The 18,917-nt window shown below is 42.7% G+C and overlaps 1 protein-coding gene across 1 annotated transcript in view; it reads left to right on the forward strand.

Moving 5' to 3' along the window:
- LOC118398592 (protein dispatched homolog 1-like) overlaps nt 1–18,917 on the forward strand; it is a 73,703-nt gene that overhangs the window by 23,516 nt on the left and 31,270 nt on the right. The window contains exon 2 of the mRNA XM_035794095.2: nt 5,911–5,985. The gene's annotated coding sequence lies outside the window, so the exon portion shown is untranslated. The remainder of the gene's footprint in view (nt 1–5,910; nt 5,986–18,917) is intronic.

The raw sequence follows: 18,917 nt of genomic DNA on the forward strand, positions 1-18,917 counted from the left end.
TGACACAAGTAATTTTTCCAACAATTGTTTACAAACAAATTTCACTTATAATTCACTGTAGTATCACATTTCCAGTGGGTCAGAAGTTTAGATACACTATGTTGAACTTGCCTTTTAAACAGCTTGGAAAATTCCCTAAAATTATGTCATGGCTTTAGAAGCTTCTGATGGGCTAATTGACATCATTTGAGTCAATTGGAGGTGTACCTGTGGATGTATTTCAAGGCCTACCTTCAAACTCAGTGCCTCTTTTCTTGACATAATGGGCAAATCAAAAGAAATGGGCAAATCAAAAGAAATCAGCCAAGACCTCAGAAAAAAAATTGTAGACCTCCACAAGTCTGGTTCATCCTTGGGAGCAATTTCCAAACTCCTGAAGGTATCACGCGCACTATCGTTTGTACAGATGAACAAGTATAAACACCATGGGACCACGCAGCCGTCATACCGCTCAGGAAGGAGACTCGTTCTGTCTCCTAGAGATGAACGTACTTTGGTGCGAAAAACTGAAATCCCAGAACAGCAAAGGACCTTGTGAAGATGCTGGAGGAAATGGGTACAAAAGTATCAATATCCACAGTAAACAAGTCCAATATCGACATCAACTGAAAGGCCGCTCAGCAAGGAAGAAGCCACTGCTCCAAAACCGCCATAAAAAAGACAGACTAGGTTTTGCAACTGCACATGGGGACAAAGATGGTACTTATTGGAGAAATGTCTTCTGGTCTGATGACACAAATAGAACTGTTGGGCCATAATGACCATTGTTATGTTTGGAGGAAATGGGGGGAGGCTTGCAAGCTGAAGAACACCGTGACGTATGGGGGTAGCAGCATCATGTTGTGGGGTTGATTTACTGCAGGAGGGACTGGTGCACTTCACAAAATAGATGGCATCATGAAGAAGGGACATTATGTGGATATATTGAAACAACATCTCAAGACATCAGTCAGGATGTTAAAGCTTGGTTGCAAATGGGTCTTTCAAATGGACAATGACCCCAAGCATACTTCCAAAGTTGTGGCAAAATGGCTTAAGGACAACAAAGTCAAGGTATTGAAGTGGCCACCACAAAGCCCTGACCTCAATCCCGTAGAAAATGTGTGGGCAGAACTGAAAAGGCGTGTGCGAGCAAGGAGGCCTACAAACCTGACTCATTTACACCAGCTCTGTCAGGAGGAATGGGCCAAAATTCACCCAACTTATTGTGGAAGGCTACCAGAAACGTTTGACCCAAGTTAAGCAATTTAAAGGCAATGCTACCAAATGCTAATTGAGTGTATGTAAACTTCTGACCCACTGGGAATGTGATGAAGGAAATAAAAGCTGAAATAAACCATTCTCTCTTATTCTGACATTTCACATTCTTAAAATAAAGTGGTGATCCTGACTGACCTAAAATGTAATTTTTACTAGGATTAAATGTCAGGAATTGTAAAAAACTGAGTTTAAATGTATTTGGCTAAGGTGTATGGAAACGTCCGACTTCAACTCTATGTAAATGTGATCTTTCTGTTTTACATTTTTAATACATTTGAGAGAAAACAATCTAAAAACCTATTTTTGCTTTGTCATTATCTATTATCATCTATAAATATCCCTAACAACTACCTCTTCCCCTACTGTATTTACTTATTTATTTTTGCTCCTTTGCACCCCAGTATTTCTACTTTGCACACTCATCTACTGTCAGATCTACCATTCCAGTGTTTTAATTGCTATATTGTATTTACTTCTCCACCATGGCCTATTTATTGCCTTTACCTCTCTTATCTTTATCTTATTATCTTTATTTATTTTATTATTATTTATTTGGTTTATTTGGTTTATCTTGGCCAGGTCACAATTGTAAATGAGAACTTGTTCTCAACTTGCCTACCATGGCCTATTTTATATATTTATTTATTATTTGTGGCCATTTTATTGCCTTTACCTCCCTTATCTTTATCTTATTTATTATTGTTATTATTTATCGTATTTATTTGCTTTACCTTGACTCTGTGGCGGGCCGGGCGCAGTGCACACTAACCAGGTTGCCAGGTGCACAGTGTTTCCTCCGACACATTGGTTAGGCTGGCTTCCGGGTTGGATGCGTGCTGTGTTAAGAAGCAGTGCGGCTTGGTTGGGTTGTGTTTCGGAGGACGTGTGGCTTTCGACCTTCGCCTCTCCCGAGCCCGTACGGGATTTGTAGCGATGAGACAAGATAGTAACAGCTAACAATTGGATACCACGAAATTAAGGAGAAAAGGGGCTACAATAAAAAAAATATTAATTTAAAAAAAAATCCATTTTAGAATAAGGCTGTAATGTAACAAAATGTTGAAAAAGTCCATGGGTCCGAATACTTTCGCAATACTGAACCAAAATCTAAACGCAACATGCAACAATTTCAATGATTTTACTGAGTTACACTTCGTATAAGAAAATCAGTAAATTGAAATTAAAGTCAAATGAAATACATTCTTTAGGCCCTAATCTATGGATTTCACATGACTGGGCAGGGACACAGCCATGTGTGTGCCTGGGAGGGCATAGGCCCACCTACTTGGGAGCCAGGTCCACCCACTGGGGAGCCAGACCCAGACCCAGCCAATCAGAATTAGTTTTTCCCCACAAAAGTGCTTTATTACAGAGCAATACTCCTCAGTTTCATCAGCTTTCCGGGTGGCTGGTCTCAGACGATTCTGCAGGTGCAGAATCTGGATGTGGCGGTCCTGGGCTTGTTTGGTTACATGTGGTTGTGAGGCCGGTTGGACGTACAGCCATATTCTCTAAAACGGCGTTGGTAGAAAAATGAACATTAAATTCTCTGGCAACAGCTATGGTGAACATTCCTGCAGTCAGCATGCCAATTGCAAACTCCCCCAAACTTGAGACTTCTGTGACATTGTGTTGTATGAAACAACTGCACATTTTAGAGTGGCCTTTTGTTTCCAGTACAAGGTGCACCTGTTTAATCAGCTTCTTGATATGCCACACCTGTCAGGTGGATAGATTGTCTTGGCAAAGGAGAAATGCTCACTAATAGGAATGCAAACAAATTTGTGCCCAAAATTGGAGAGAAATTAGCTTTTTGTGGCTTTTTGAATATTTGGTTCGTTATATATCGTCATGAAGGTTTTATATTTTTCTTAGATGTGCTCTTCTAAACAGTGTAACAAATTATTCAACTCAGTTTCTCCTTCGAGTATCATCTCGCAATGCTCCCTGTGTGTCTGTGGGAAACATGGGAAAGGGCTGTTCTTGCCATAGCAATGTCCTCTACTCGCTCTGGTCATAGGCGAACTGCAAATTGAACTCGGAGAGTTAGACTCCTAAATTGATAGTGTAGTTTGTTTTAGGTGATTTTACAGCTAGCTACTTCATATGCTGGTATTGACTTTGGTATTATTGTGTGTAGCTACTTTTGCTATATAGCGAGCTCCCTACTTAGCCAGCCCAGACTGGGAGCATTGCATTGTGGGTTTTGTAGTCAACTTGAGCTGCAACAGATTTCCACAACAATTTTCACGTTATTAAACAACAAAATGAAACCTTTGTACACAAAAAATATTGTTTTCGCATATTAGTGTTATTTAACACTGTTTAATCATAGAAATGAGTGGTTTGGAGGATGATTTCCTCGAACTGAGCTCAAGTGTGAAGAACACTAGTTGTCTTAATTTAAATCATGAAAAATGGACATTATCTTCAGAGAATACTACCCATCAAACTCAAATGCATCCTCTCAGAAGATTCGTATACAGGAGATTTCATGGTTTTGAACTTTCCCGATAAATTAGAGTGACTCCTTTGGAAATTAGTGGTGACTGTGACTCAAGCCAAGCCTCATTGGAGTAATTGGCTAATGCCATGCTGGGAATCTGCCGTCCAGTGGCCAGGCAGGGGAGATTAAAATAATTTCTGAGCAGGATGTATGTGAATTAATTGGACCTGTGTTTAGGACTTCATCTAAATTAGTATGGAAGGGTTTTCCCCTCAAAGATCTTAGACACATTTTTGTACAACAACAGAGACCAACTCTAATCCAGAGGGAAATGTATTTGTTTATTAGTGTCGCCGCAAGAACCAACTGTTGCTATTCTACTGGAATTGTAAAGAAAATGCACGTTTTCTCACTATCCTTAAAAAAGTGACAATCTTAGTTGTTTGGCAGACTAGTGAGTTTGTTAGTACCTTGGCTTGTCTTTTTGTGATGTAAAGCTAGATTTATTTCCTTGTCAAATGCTAATGATGTTCCTTACCCCTCCTCCTAATACAGACCATATGGTATGTGTGTTGTAAATGGTAACATGCATAGAACATGCAGGCTACATAGCAGGGCTGGGAATTGCCGGGAGCCTCACGATATGATATTATCACAATACTTAGGTGCCGATATGTATTGCGATACTCGTGATTCGATACTTGTGATTCAATACTGTGATTATATTTTAATTTGATGTTCCAAACATATTGCTCAGAGGGACAAGAGAGCCATTACAAAAAGGTTTTGATCAGTCTTGGAAATAAAAGTGCTGAAAATGAAAACATGTTGGCTCATTAGTTATAAAGACGATGGAGAACAAGCTATAAAGGAAAAATATAGGAATATTGGTGCAGGTACAGCCAACGAGCACAAAAATGTAATTGAGATATTTTGTCAAAATGATATATGTAACTGTATAGACCCCCCATTACTAGAACATGTAAGTGGTCTCTGTAAAAAAAAAAAAAAAGAAAGTCATGCTGAACAACTGAAGCTTGCGTCATGGTATGGTGAATGTAGACCTAGGCCTATGTCAGAGAGGAGTTCAGTAGCTTTGATTGATTAACCAGTTCTACAGTTTGGACTGAAGCTTGCTGGGTGAATTAATAATCTGAGGATCTTGAAGACTGCAAACCCATTTCAGTCCCTTATGGTAAAATCCCTGTGACCTAAAGCTGTTAAACCAATTTACCAAAAAACTCTCATCCATCCACATTTTTCTTCATCACTGGCTGCTGTTCTCTTCATGTGGTTGTCTTCGCACACCTTGGTAATTGGTGATGTGGACCATATGTTGGCTTTCAATAGCAGTCTGTTCAGTCAGTGGCACCAGGACTTCTCCTTCCCGGTCACATAGTAGTTGTTGTCTTGGTCAAGGGAGAGGGAAGGGGAGGAATATCTTCCTGTCCTCTTCTCCCACCTTCCTACCACCAAACCCCTCTTGGTGGAGCGTTGTGCTGTTGGGAAGCTGGTCATTGGGCCTGGCTGTTTTGAAAAAGGCTCCACAGCCCTGCTGCTGACGGTGTCTTAATTTTCACAGTGACCTCCTGTGACCTTATTAATGGGGCAAGAGCGGCAGGGCTGCTGTGACCCTTCCTCTCGGGGGGGTCAAGGTGGTTGAGCAGGGAGCAGCCATTAGCTTGAGAGGCTCTTTTGAAACTCCCAGGAAACATGTCACTTTCTCCTTCCCCCTTCTCCCCCAATTAAAGTGATTTTCCTAACTTTTTGTTTTCCAGGCCTGCGAGTTCGGAGATGTTTTGAATCAGTATTTGTAGGTATTTTCTGTGTGGAGTTCTCCTTTTCTTTTGAGGAGGAGAGCTTTTTGAGGTCTATTAAAAATTGATGAAGCTGTTTACTAGCACCATTTTTCGGAGTAGCCTAATTGTCGCTGTAGGTTTTTGTTGGAATGGTAGCTTGTTTGAGGCTGAAGTTCAAGCATGTTTACTGGTTGTTCTTCTTTATAAAGTCTGCTGCATACACTGGCTCAGGGCTGCCTTTGCTTGGGGAGTCATAAAACATGACGTGTCATCAAGTTCAAAAGGTACATTATATCACCATAGAGAGCCAGCAACTCTTCAGCATGATGAGATTGCCAGAGTGAAACTTCCATCAAGTTTAGCTTCAAGTCCCTCACTTTTTCACTTTTTTTGTCTCTCTTACAGCTTACCCCATTGTGAATCCCTTTCCAATCTGAACGCATGAACAGCATCACTACGTTGGACAATATCACTCCCCTGGTAAGTATTTTACCTAGTTTTCTTTCTTCTTATATAACAAGCATAACAATTTACTTTGCAACACACACAGATTTGACTGATTAACAAGATATAAGCCTAATTCCTCACAACCAAGTACATATCCAGTACTTTTTTCTTGACATTTAATTTATATATATATAATTTATTTTTACTAATAGTTACCAGTACTTTGTCTTCAAAGAACTGTTGGACTATAATGATTGCAACTTTCATGTAATCAAACTCTGAGTATATTTTTCAGTGAATACACTCTGCTTTCTATCATACCCTCTCCCCCTTTCCCATTCCTCTCTGCTTGGCGGGCCCAGACAGGCTCTCCGTATAAGTCAAACAGCTTTTTTTCTGCTCTTGCTACAACTGGGTCAGTGAGAAGCACAAGGTGAATCTGTTTACCTACAGCTCACACAGGCTGCCCTACTGACACACACACACACACACACACACACACACACACACACACACACACACACACAGAGCCGTGTCAAAAAGACGACAACTGTTACATTTTGCAAGGTGTTCCTAAATGCAAGTTGAAGACCAGACTGACCACTGTCCTTCTCTTTGACTGTCGCTTTGTTGCATAAAAATCGATCAGATAAATAAATAAACAGGTGTATGTTTTTGTGCTTGTGCGTGGGTGCCAGTGTGTGTGTTGACGTCCAATATCTGACTGTGCATGTATGAAATGTGGAGAGGAACAGAATGGAGCAGCTGGGTCTGCTTTGTTGGCTTGTTTTGTAATGCCAGAGTCTGGTGTTGATTCAGAGCAAAGCTGCATGCTTTACACCTTTCCTGCACAGCTGCAATGATTCTGCTCTTAATAAGGTCTACATAAGACAAAACTGGAGGGGACTGGGTGGGGGGTAAGCAGTCGGGGGTGTACGTAGGTGGGGGTTGTGGTGCAGCTCGCCGAGTCAAAATATGACTGCCGCCTGCGAGGGAATCGAGCAGCTGTGTTGACCGTCTCGTCTGACTGTGAAGAGAGGCACTGATTATAAAGTGCAACATTCTGGAAAGCCAGCAGTCTCGGTTAGGAACGGCTTTGATCATTTAGCATTGTAAACTGCTCCATCATCTAAGGCCTCAGGTAATACACTGGTTTATTACCTTAATGAAGGGGTTGAAATGTTTATCTACAGTACTAAGCCCTCAAGCACTTTTGTGGCCAGCGATGAAGAATCCTTTTGGCAACGACCTGAAGGATGAGCAGTTTGTTAGTGCTCATTTGTGGCAGCTTTGGAGGAAAATGTTGTATTAGGCTACTTAAAGTTTATTATCTGTTGATTTTGATACACTTTCCTCAATGCACTTGTAGATGAATGTATTGAGAAAGCTCCTCTCTGCTTTGACACATTGAAATCTACAAAGAATACAGGTGTAGGATTTTTTTAAAATAAGTTTTTATATATACATTTTTTGTTGTTGAATTTTACCACTTTTTCTCCCCAATTTCGTGGTATCCAATTGTTAGTAGCTACTATCTTGTCTCATCGCTACAACTCCCGTACGGGCTCGGGAGAGAAAAAGGTTGAAGGTCACGCGTCCTCTGATATACAACCCAACCAAGCAGCACAGCGAGCAACCAACCCGGAAGCCAGCCGGTGGGGATTTCCTTGTCCCATCGCGCTCTAGCGACTCCTTGTGGCTATCATGAAATTGGGGAGAAAAAAGGGGTAGAAGTACAACAACAAAAAGGATAATAAACTACCAGTTTGCATTTCCTGCCGAGCAGGACATTCCCTACAATAACAGGGTGATCAAATGAATACATTTATACCCGCCTCGTGAATGATTCAACCCTAGCAGGAGATTATTTGACCTAATGCTCAGTCCCTACTCATTTAATGACCCAATTCTGAACAGCAAACTATCTGGGTTTGACACCTCACAACTGACTCGACCATTGGCAGGTATAGTGTGTGTATATTTGTTCAGTAACGGAGGCCCTAACTCTGAAACTCCTGGTTGGTCACTGATTGGAGATTTCATTTCCCTTATTGATTATCAATAGCAAATTGGAGGAGTTGGGTTCCTTGCTGCCAGAAAGGTTTCACCAAAGGCCCGATGTAGGCTATTCATAACTAGAGGCAATACTCTGCCCTGTAGTTCATTTTGGCTGTTGTTTTGGCTCATCTTTGGTCTATTGTGGTGGCAGTTCCGCCGGTGGTCCCATGTAAACAGCTCTGAAAGGGGTTCCCCTCTCCTAGTCTCTCTCCCAGAGAGCCTGTGCCTCTGGTTTAAATGGGGTAATTGATAGTAGAGGATGCCTGGTGTCTGGTGCTAGGAAGGACCAGCTCTGTGTCTCTGACCCCTCCTGTACAAAGGGACCCTCTCCTCATCCCTTCTCTCAGAAAGCTGGGAAGAGTAAATATTTAGCAGGCCGCACAACAATGGCTCGCCCAGGGAGAGAATGAGACTTTCATCAGAACTCATGGCTAAAGGGACATTTGGCAGAGGGGGAACTATTTGGCTAAATCTGGAGTAGGGGTTTTTAGGGGGAAAGGAATTTCTCATGCTGAAGTCTCATTTCTAGAGCAGGTTTCTAGAGCGGGTTTTTCACTAAATACACTAAATATACACTACTGTTCAAAGGTTTGGGGTCACTTAGAAATTAGAGTGTCTAGAGTTGCAAAAAAAGCCATATCTGACTGGCCAATAAGAAGAAAAGATTAAGATGGGCAAAAGAACACAGACACTGGACAGAGGTACTCTGCCTAGAAGGCCAGCATCCCGGAGTCGCCTCTTCACTGTTGACGTTGAGACTGATGTTTTGCGGGTACTATTTAATGAATCTGCCATTTGAGGACTTGTGAGGCATCTGTTTCTCAAACTAGACACTCTAATGTACTTGTCCTCTTGCTCAGTTGTGCACCGGGGCCTCCCACTCTTTCTATTCTGGTTAGAGCCAGTTTGCGCTGTTCTGTGAAGGGAGTAGTACACAGCAATGTACAAGATCTTCAGTTTCTTGGCAATTTCTCGCATGGAATAGCCTTCATTTCGCAGAACAAGAATAGACTGACGAGTTTCAGAAGAAAGTTCTTTGTTTCTGGCCATTTGGAGCCTGTAATCGAACCCACAAATGCTGATTCCCCAGATACTCAACTAGTTTAAAGAAGGCCAGTTTTATGTCTTCTTTAATCAGAACAATAGTTTTCAGCTTTGCTAACATAATTGCAAAAGGGTTTTCTAATGATCAATTAGCCTTTTAAAATGATAAACTTGGATTAGCTAACACAACGTGCCTTTAGAACACAGGAGTGATGGGCCTCTGTACGCCAATGCAGATATTCCATTAAAAATCAGCCGTTTCCAATTACAATAGTCATTTACAACATTACACTGTATTTCTGATCAATTTGATGTTATTTTAATGGACAAATAATGTGTTTTTCTTTCAAAAACAAGGACATTTCTAAGGGATCCTGAACTTTTGAACGGTAGTGTATATTTAAGATCCTTCACACTGTTGAAGTGATCAGACATCCTTTCTGTCAGCGCTCTCTCTCCTCTGTTTGGAAAACTACTTCAACTCCATTATGGCACACATTTTCTTCCGTTCATCTACCCCCCTCTTTGACATTCTAACACTGACGTGTGTGTGTGTGTGTGTGTGTGTGTGTGTGTTTGTCTTTTTTACAAGCCAAGTTACCAGCCTTCCTTTAGACACACTCTGAATTTCCTTTCTCACTACCCCCTCCCCCGCACTTTTCTATCCTACATTAGATTAGTTGCTTGTAAACCTTTGTACAGTACTACATCTCACTTAATGCCCACACAATGAAAAGGGGGTTTTGCAGTCTAAAGGCCTCTGCCGGGTTCCATTGGAAAGGCCTTAAAGCAGGTTTTGTCTCCCGTGCGCCACCATTGTGACTGACATTAACAGCCTAGAGGACTGCAGGCCGGTGTAGGGCGCACGGTGCGAAGGCTGTTCCCTGGCCAGGGTGAGAGGGAGAGAAGCATGGGATCAACACTGTGATTTACTGTATCTCGTAAATCGTCGTCATTTACTGCCATAATTACTCCTCCAAAGGTGTGAAGTGCTTCAACAAAACATAGTGTGCTGGGATGAATGGGCCGGCCCCCCACTCCCGAATCATTCTGGCTGGCACGATTACGGCTGCCACGGCGGGGAGAGCCCAGTCCAGGGTCACTGAGCCTCTCAACACTGGGAAGGCTCACTTCTCCCACTGACACAGAGTGGGGGGAGGGGGAAAGCAGGAGGGACATTTTGACACGGCGTAGATTGTATTAAAAAAAAACTCCAGCAACCGTCTTTTCCAATGATATAACTTTAATGTTAAGTTGTCATTTATGTATTTGCATCATGGAATAGAGTGCAAAGAGCAGTCATCACTGGCAATAATCTTCCAACACTCCAAACAAACAATAAGTCGTGGTTAGAATGAATAAGAGTGAGTAGGAATTAACACTTCGATGGGAAATGAATGAAACAAACAAACAGGATCAATATGGAAAACAACAGGCTGGCAATCTGTCTCTGTTGGGTTTCTATTGGGTGTGTTTTAATTGGTCAAGTTAAAGCGGTGTTGGTCGTGCTACTCTAGCAGACGAATGGGCTGAGCATGTAGCTGAGTGGGTACTAAAGGGTTGCAGGCCCACGGCTGTGCCAGGCAGCCAGCCAGTGGTTTATGAACCACTCTCCTTCACTTGCTCCTTAACATTCTCCCTGTGTTTGCGTGTGTGTTCGATTATGGATGTGTAGTTGCGTGTGTGTTCGATTATGGATGTGTAGTTGCGAGTGTGTTCGATTATGGATGTGTAGTTGCGTGTGTGTTCGATTATGGATGTGTAGTTGCGTGTGTGTTCGATTATGGATGTGTAGTTGCGAGTGTGTTCGATTATGGATGTGTAGTTGCGTGTGTGTTCGATTATGGATGTGTAGTTGCGAGTGTGTTCGATTATGGATGTGTAGTTGCGTGTGTGTTCGATTATGGATGTGTAGTTGCGTGTGTGTTCGATTATGGATGTGTAGTTGCGTGTGTGTTCGATTATGGATGTGTAGTTGCGTGTGTGTTCGATTATGGATGTGTAGTTGCGAGTGTGTGTATATACATATGACACAGGCCTGTGAAAGGAAAAAAAGCGCCCCCTCGTTGTAAGGCCTTTAAGGGAGGCCTGTTGACCCAAAGCATGATGTAATTCAATAAGCCTGTCACTAATAATTTCCCACTTCTTTTAATGGGCTGGAGATTGATCCAGGTTCTGTAGCAAGGCCCCATTTTCTCTGGGCGGGGTGTTTTTCCGGCTTCATCCATTTTACTGCCATATTTCACTGTTTATAAATATTTATGCACATATACAGCTGTCTAATAAAGACATGGAACTGGACGGCTTTCCAGTTTTCATTTTTAAGATCTTATATTTTGCTGGTGGAAATGCCAAAAAGCTGTACCCACCCTTTTAATAATAATAATAACAGCTTGTTTTCTCACGTAAAAGAAAAATGACAAACAGACCTTCACCCCTATAAGTATGCATATACATGCTCTCTTACATACACATACATACCCTCATACATGACATGACCATAGGTGTGTGGACACCTGCTCGTCGATCAACTCATTCCAAAATCACGGACATTAATATGGAGTTGGTCCCCCCTTTGCTGCTATAATAGCCTCCACTCTTCTGTGAAGGCTTTCCACTAGATATTGGAACATTGCTGTGGGGACTTGCTTCCATTCAGCCACAAGAGTATTCGTTAAGTCGGGTACTGATGTTGGGCGATTAGGCCTGGCTAGCTGTCGGCGTTCCAGTTCATCCCAAAGCTGGTCGATGTAGTTGAGGTCAGGGCTCTGTGCAGGCCAGTCAAGTTGTTCCACACTAAACTCGACAAACCATTTATGTTTGGACCTTGCTTTGTGCACTGGGGCATTGTCATGCTGAAACACTAAAGGGCCTTCCCCAAACTGTTGCCACAAAGTTGGAAACACAGAATCATCTAAAATGTCATTGAATGCTGTCGCGTTAAGATTTACCTTCACTGGAACTAATTGGCCTAGCCCGAATCATGAAAACGGCCCGGAAGCATTGTTCCTCCTCCACCAAACTATGACGGTACCACGTTGAAAGTCACTGAGCTCTTCAGTAAGGCCATTGTACTGCCAATGTTTTTCTATGGAGCATGGCTGTGTGCTTTATTATATACACCTGTCAGCAATGGGTGTGGCTGAAATAGCCAAATCCACTAATTTGAAGGGGTGTCCGCTATATACTAGAAGTATATAAAAGTCTGTCCATGTCTGCTTCGTACCCTGGTGCTGTGAAGTGGATGGATGGGTCGGAGCGTTCTACACAAACACAGGAGAGTGGTGAGGAGATACCTGTAGCTCTCAGGCCTCTTTCTTCTGGGCTCCTGGTACTGTATCAGTTTCCGTTTGATGTACTATTTGTTTTTAGGCCCGGGGCACCAACGTTTCAGATTCTTTGTTAATTAAGTGGATGGGCTGTCAGAAAAAGTTCCCACAGTCATGAGTGAGTGACCTTTTTTTTCTTCTTTTTTTTTTACTGATTTATTTGTACTTAATTTTTACTTACTTAGAGATGAGCTCCCCCCCTCCTTCCAAACACACCCACCACCCTCCACCTACAGTATCAGGGCCACATGTAAGTGTGACAGTCATGAGTACACACGTGAGTATTTATAGTCTACATTTGTTAAAGCTCACATTTATCATGTGGCCTGCTGGTGTCAGTGACTGCTGCGTTCCCATGTCTCTCTGCTGCTACTCTTCACACACACACACACACACACACACACACACACACACACACACACACTTTGGTTTACATTCATGAATTCACCCCTCACCACAGAAATCATCCTGATTGAGAGAGAACTCCGGGAGAACGTTTGAGAAAATGGTCTATATTCTATAATCATTTCTTGATGGGCCCAACTTGTATACAGTCATTCTGTTGTTGGATTCTTCGGCTTGTTAGGGGAAGAATTTTAAAGGTTTGTTCCATCAAACTTGCGACACTAGCCCATTAGCATATGGCAGCGATCATCAGAAGCCATAAAGAGGGAAGCGGTGTGCCTTCAGGGCTGGACTGGTTTTTATTTGGAACCACTTAAGATATTCACCTGTGTAAAATTGTTTATCTTGGAAAGAATGGTAAATAAATCCACTTGGGCCTATAGCCAATCATAAAGTGCGCAGAGTGCCCGTAAAAGCGTAATTAGACCAGTCTCAGACCAACTTTTGACTTTGGTTGCCATTCTTTACAAAACCCTCTTAACAACGTATAGCTGGTTAGCTGCCAAGAGCAAAAAAAAAAATCAAAAGGCTGAAGGCCATTACTCACTCACTCCGGGAAAGGTTAATGCACTGTTCTGTACTGGCCTTAAGGTGTATATTAGTATTATTACTTAGCCGTGAACAGATCCAATAACTGGGCCTGCACTTTACGTGTAAAAAAAAAAATAACACAAGGGAACGAGGGGGGAAAGAGAGAGATGTGAAATGCTCTTTGTGTTCAAATGTCAACACATTTTTGTATTTTTCTTTTCTGGAGGAGCAGCTGCAGAGGCCTAAGCCCCGTCTCACTGGTGTACTTCCCTCCGTAGGGAGCATGACAGAGTCCAAATGCCAGCCACTCCACTCTGCCCCAACCCTCCTAGAACCAGTCCCATTAGTGGGGCTAATACACCCCCTCCTTCCCTACTCCGTCCCGGCCCCAGAAAGCCCACTTGTCCTTGGGCCGCTGAGTGAGATGACACAGGATGAAGTCACTCCATTTGTGTTGGCACAGAGACCGGACCGATGCCGGGCTGCCAAGAGTTCTTGGACACGTCTCGCTCTGGTGAGAAGGAGAGGAACCATAAGGTAGAGTTTGTGTCGCAGTACGGTGGGCCCACGTCCAGCATTACTTTTGCACAACCTGTGTTGAAAACCCCACTGAAATATGACAATATTGTAAATTGAGGTGGTGATGTTATAGAATGCATGACACTGAAAGTTGGGAGAGGTTCCTGTTCATGTCTTCACTCCTAGTGTTGACATGCTGATGTGAGTCAAAGCCACTTATTGTATATTATTGTTTTTGGATGTGTGTACCTTATTATCCATAATTCCAGTCATTTTGCGCTCTGACAGTATTTTGACAGTGGTGTGTGATCTCACAGCGAGATTTTTCCTCTCTGTATCCGGTGCTGTGTGATTTACCTGCTGTGGAATCAGAGGGTCCCAGAGACATTTTACATCCTCGTCCCAAAAAGGTAGCTAGCGGAGGCCAGAGATTGACAGACATCCTCCCACCCCCTATCCTTCCCCTCAGAGGCCAGAGAGGAGCTGCCCTGTCCTGTGTTTGTAGAGCAGGGGCTAGGGGGAAGTTTGACTCTGGAAAGCTTTGCCTGTGTTTGGGCAATTCCTCAAAGGCTTAGCCGACCTGATGAACAAATGCTACATTTGGGCTCCTCAAAGAGTCTCTTTCCATTACCCCCACCGGCAAACCCCAGCCTCCTTGGTCAGCTGGACTGCCCTGTCTGTCTCAGCCCTTCGTTAGCATCTCAGCAAGCCCAAGATCAAACAACATGGACGGACTCCTTCCTTCCACTGTCACTCTGCTCTATCATTTGTAGTGCCAGTCTCAGTTTTCTAGTGCTCTGAGCGACCTAAACGTAACATGTAAAGTGTTGGTCCCATGTTTCATGAGCTGAAATAAAATATGACAGAAATTTACCATACACACAAAAAGTTTATTTCCCTGAAGTTTTGTGCACAAATTTGTTTACATCCCTGTTAGTGAGCATTTGTCAAGATAATCTATCCACCTGACAGGTGTGGCATATAAAACATCTGATTTAACAACATGATCCTTACACAGGTGCACCTTGTGCTGGGGGCAATAAAAGGCCACACTAAAATGTGCAGTTTTGTCACCTGAAGTTTTGAGGGAGAGTGCAGGAATGTCCACCAGAGCTGTTGCCAGAGAATTTTATATTAATTTCTCTACCATAAGTCTCCTCCAACATCATTTTAGAGAATTTGGCAGTATGTCCAACCAGCCTCACAACCGCAGACCACGTGTATGTAGTCATGTGGACGAACGGTTTTCTGATGTCAACATTGTGAACAGAGTGCCCCATGGTGGCGGTGGGGTTATGGTATAGGCAGGCATAAGCTATGGACAACCAACACAATTGCATTTTTATCGATAGCAATTTGAATGCACAAAAATACTGTGACGAGAACCTGAGGCACATTGTGAGGCCCATTTTTTTATTTTTTTTATTTTAAGATAGTGCCTTTGGAAAGTATTCAGACCCCTTGACTTTTTCCACATTTTGTGACGTTACAGCCTTATTCTAAAATGTATTAAATTGTTTTTTTCCCTCGTCAATTTGCACACAATGGCAAAGTGAAACCAGGTTTTTAGACATTTTTGGATTTTTTAATAAAAAATAAATAAATGATATCACATTTACACAAGTATTCAGACCCTTTACTCAGTACTTTGTTGAAGAGCCTTTGGCAGCAATTACAGCATCGAAACTTCTTGGGTATGACGCTACAAGCTTGGCACACCTGTATTTGGGGAGTTTCTCCCATTCTTCTCTGCAGATCCTCTCAAACTTGGTCAGATTAGAAGGGGAGTGTTGCTGCACAGCTATTTTCAGGTCTCTCCACAGATGTTCGATCGGGTTCAAGTCAATCGGGCGGCAGAGTAGCCTTGTGGTTAGAGAGTTGGACTAGTGCTGTTTGAATGAATGCTTACGCGCCTGCTGCTGTCTACCACCGCTCAGTCAGATACTTGTATGCTCAGTCAGATTATATGCAACGCAGGACATGCTAGATAAACTAGTAATCTCATCAACCATGTGTAGTTAACTAGTGATTATGATTGATTGATTGTTTTTTATAAGATTTAATGCTAGCTAGCAACTTACCTTGGCTTACTGCATTCACGTAATAGGCAGTCTCCTTGTGTAGTGCAACGAGAGGCAGGTGGCTATAGCGTTGGACTAGTTAACTGTAAGGTTGGAAGATTGGATCCCCCGAGCTGACAAGGTGAAAATCTGTCTAACCCACAATTCCTAGGCCGTCGTTGAACATAAGAATGTGTTATTGAGTGATTTGCCTAGTTAAATAAAGATTAAATAACGTTTTTTTTTTTTTTTAAATCAATCTGCCAAATCGGTGTCCAAAAATACCGATTTCCGATTGTATTGAAAACTTGAAATCGGCCCTAATTAATCGGCCATTCCGATTAATCGGTCGACCTCTAGTTGAAACTGGAGCAGCAGCACGACCAGGTGGACTGGGGACAGCAAGGAGTCATCAGGCCAGGTAGTGTTGAGGCATGGTCCTAGGGCTCATGGGCCTGGTGGGAGAACTGTCAATGTGCCCTTGAGCAGGGCATTGACCATGGATTCTTCTAGGTGTCACTCTGAATGGGAGTCTGTTGGATTACTTTTATTGTGTAGTTGTTGAGCAGCTTCACTGCAAGTATATTGTATGTTTCAGATATTCAATAAAATAAAATAAAAATAAAAATGTGGTCCTAAAACAGAACCTTGAGGAACACCGAAATTTACAGTTGATTTGTTAGAGGACAAACCATCCACAGAGACAAACTGATGTCTTTCCGACAGATCTAAACCAGGCCAGAACTTGTCCGTGTAGACCAATTTGGGTTTCCAATCTCTCCAAAGGAATGCGGTGATCGATGGTATCAAAAGCAGCACTAAGGTCTAGAAGCACGAGGACAAATGCAGAGCTTTGGTCTGACACCATTAAAAGGTAATTTACCACCTTTGATTGCAGTCTGTGCTATGATGGGGTCTAAAACCAGAAGGAAAGCATTTCGTATACATTGTCTTCTGTTTGCTGTGCAACAGATTTTTCAAAACATTTTGAGACGAATGGGAGATTCGATATATAGGCTGATTTAGTTTTTTGTATTATCTGTGTCAAGGTTGGGCTTTTTCAAGAGAGGCTTTATTACTGCAACTTTTTGGGAGTTTGGTACACATCCGGTGGATAGGGAGACGTTTATTATGTTCAACATGGTCCAGTATGCAGCTTGAAGGTTTAGAGGCCATAACTGTTTTCATCAATGTGTCGAGATATAGTATTAAAAAACTTGAGTGTCTCCCTTGATTCTAGGTCTTGGCAGTGTTGTGCAGACTCAGGACAACTGAGATTTGGAGAAATAGCCAGATTTAAAGAGGAGTCTGTAATTTTCTTTCTAATGATCATGGTCTTTTCATCAAAGAAGTTAATGAATTTATCACTGCTGAACTGAAAGCCATCCTCTTAGGGAATGCTGCTTTTTAGTTAGCTTTGCGACAGTATCAAAAATACATTTTGGATTGTTCTTATTCTCCTTAATTAAGTTGGAAAAATAGGATGATCGGCCAGCAGTGAAGTGAGGGCTCTTTGATACTGCAAGGGACTGTCTTTCCAAGCTAGTCGGAAGACTTCCAGTTTGGTGTAGCGCCATTTCGGTTCCAATCTTCTGGAAGCTTGTTTCAGGGCTCAGGTATTTTCGGTAGACCAGGGAGATGATAGTTTCCTATGACAAATGTTTTGTTTTTAGGGGTGCGACTGCATCTAGGGTATTACGCACGGTTAAATTAAGTTCCTCAGTTAGGTGGTTAACCAGTTTTTGTACCCTGATGTTCTTTGGTAGGTGGAGGGAGTCTGGAAGGGCATCTAGGAATCTTTGGGTTGTCTAAGAATTTATAGCACAGCTTTTGATGGGTCTTGGTTGGGGTCTGAGTAGATTATTTGTTGCGATTTCAAACAATAAAATGGTGGTCCGATAGTCCAGGATTATGAGGAAAAACATTAAGATCCACAATATTTATTCCACGGGACTAAGCTAGGTCCAGAGTATGACTGTGGCAGTGAGTAGGTCCGGAGACGTTGGACAAAACCCACTGAGTCGATGATGGCTCCGAAAGCCTTTTGGAGTGTGTCTGTGGATTTTCCCATGTGAATATTGAAGTCACCAAAAATATGAATATTATCTGCCATGACTACAAGGTCCGATTAGAAATTCAAGGAACTCAGTGAGGAATGCTGTATGTGGCCCAGGAGGCCTGTAAACAGTAGCTATAAAAAGTGATTGTTCTGTCTCTGGCTGAGCCACTCAAGGACGTTCAGGAACTTGTCCTGAAGCCACTTTTACTTTGTCTTGGCTGTGTGCTTAGGGTCATTGTCCTGTTGAAAGGGGAACCTTCGCCCCAGTCTGAGGCCGTGAGCGCTCTAGAGCAGGTTTTCATCATTCAGTTCATCTTTCCCTCGATCTTGACTAGTCTCTCAGTCCCTGCAACTGGAAAAACATCCCCACCACATGATGCTGACACCACCATGCTACACCATAGGGATGGTGCCAGATTTCCTCCAGGCGTGACACTTGGCATTCAGGCCAAAGAATTCAATCTTGGTTTCATCAGACGAGATAATCTTGTTTCTCATGGTCTGAGAGTTTTTAGGTGCCTTTTGGACAACAACAAGCATGCTGGCATGTGCCTTTTACTGCGGAGTGGCTTCCGTCTCGCCACTCTACCATAAAAAGGCCTGATTGGTAGAGTGCTGCAGAGATGGTTGTCCTTCTGGAAGGTTCTCCCATCTCCACAGAGGAGCTCTAGAGCTATTTCAGAGTGACTATCAGGTTCTTGGTCACCTCCCTGACCAAGCCCCTTCTCCACCGATTGCTCAGTTTGGCCAGGCGGGTAGCTCTAGGAAGTGCCTGGGTGGTTCCAAACTTCTTCCATTTAAGAATGAGGCCACTGTGTTCTTAGGGACCTTCGATGCTGCATAAATGTTTTGGTACCCTTCCCCAGATCTGTGCCTCGACACAATCCTGTCTCGGAGCTCTACGGACAGTTCCTTCAACCTCACAGCTTGATTTTTGCTCTGACATGCACTGTCAACTGT

The sequence above is a fragment of the Oncorhynchus keta genome, chromosome 19 (assembly GCF_023373465.1).
Source record: "Oncorhynchus keta strain PuntledgeMale-10-30-2019 chromosome 19, Oket_V2, whole genome shotgun sequence".
In the NCBI taxonomy this organism is placed as follows: Eukaryota; Metazoa; Chordata; class Actinopteri; order Salmoniformes; family Salmonidae; genus Oncorhynchus; species Oncorhynchus keta.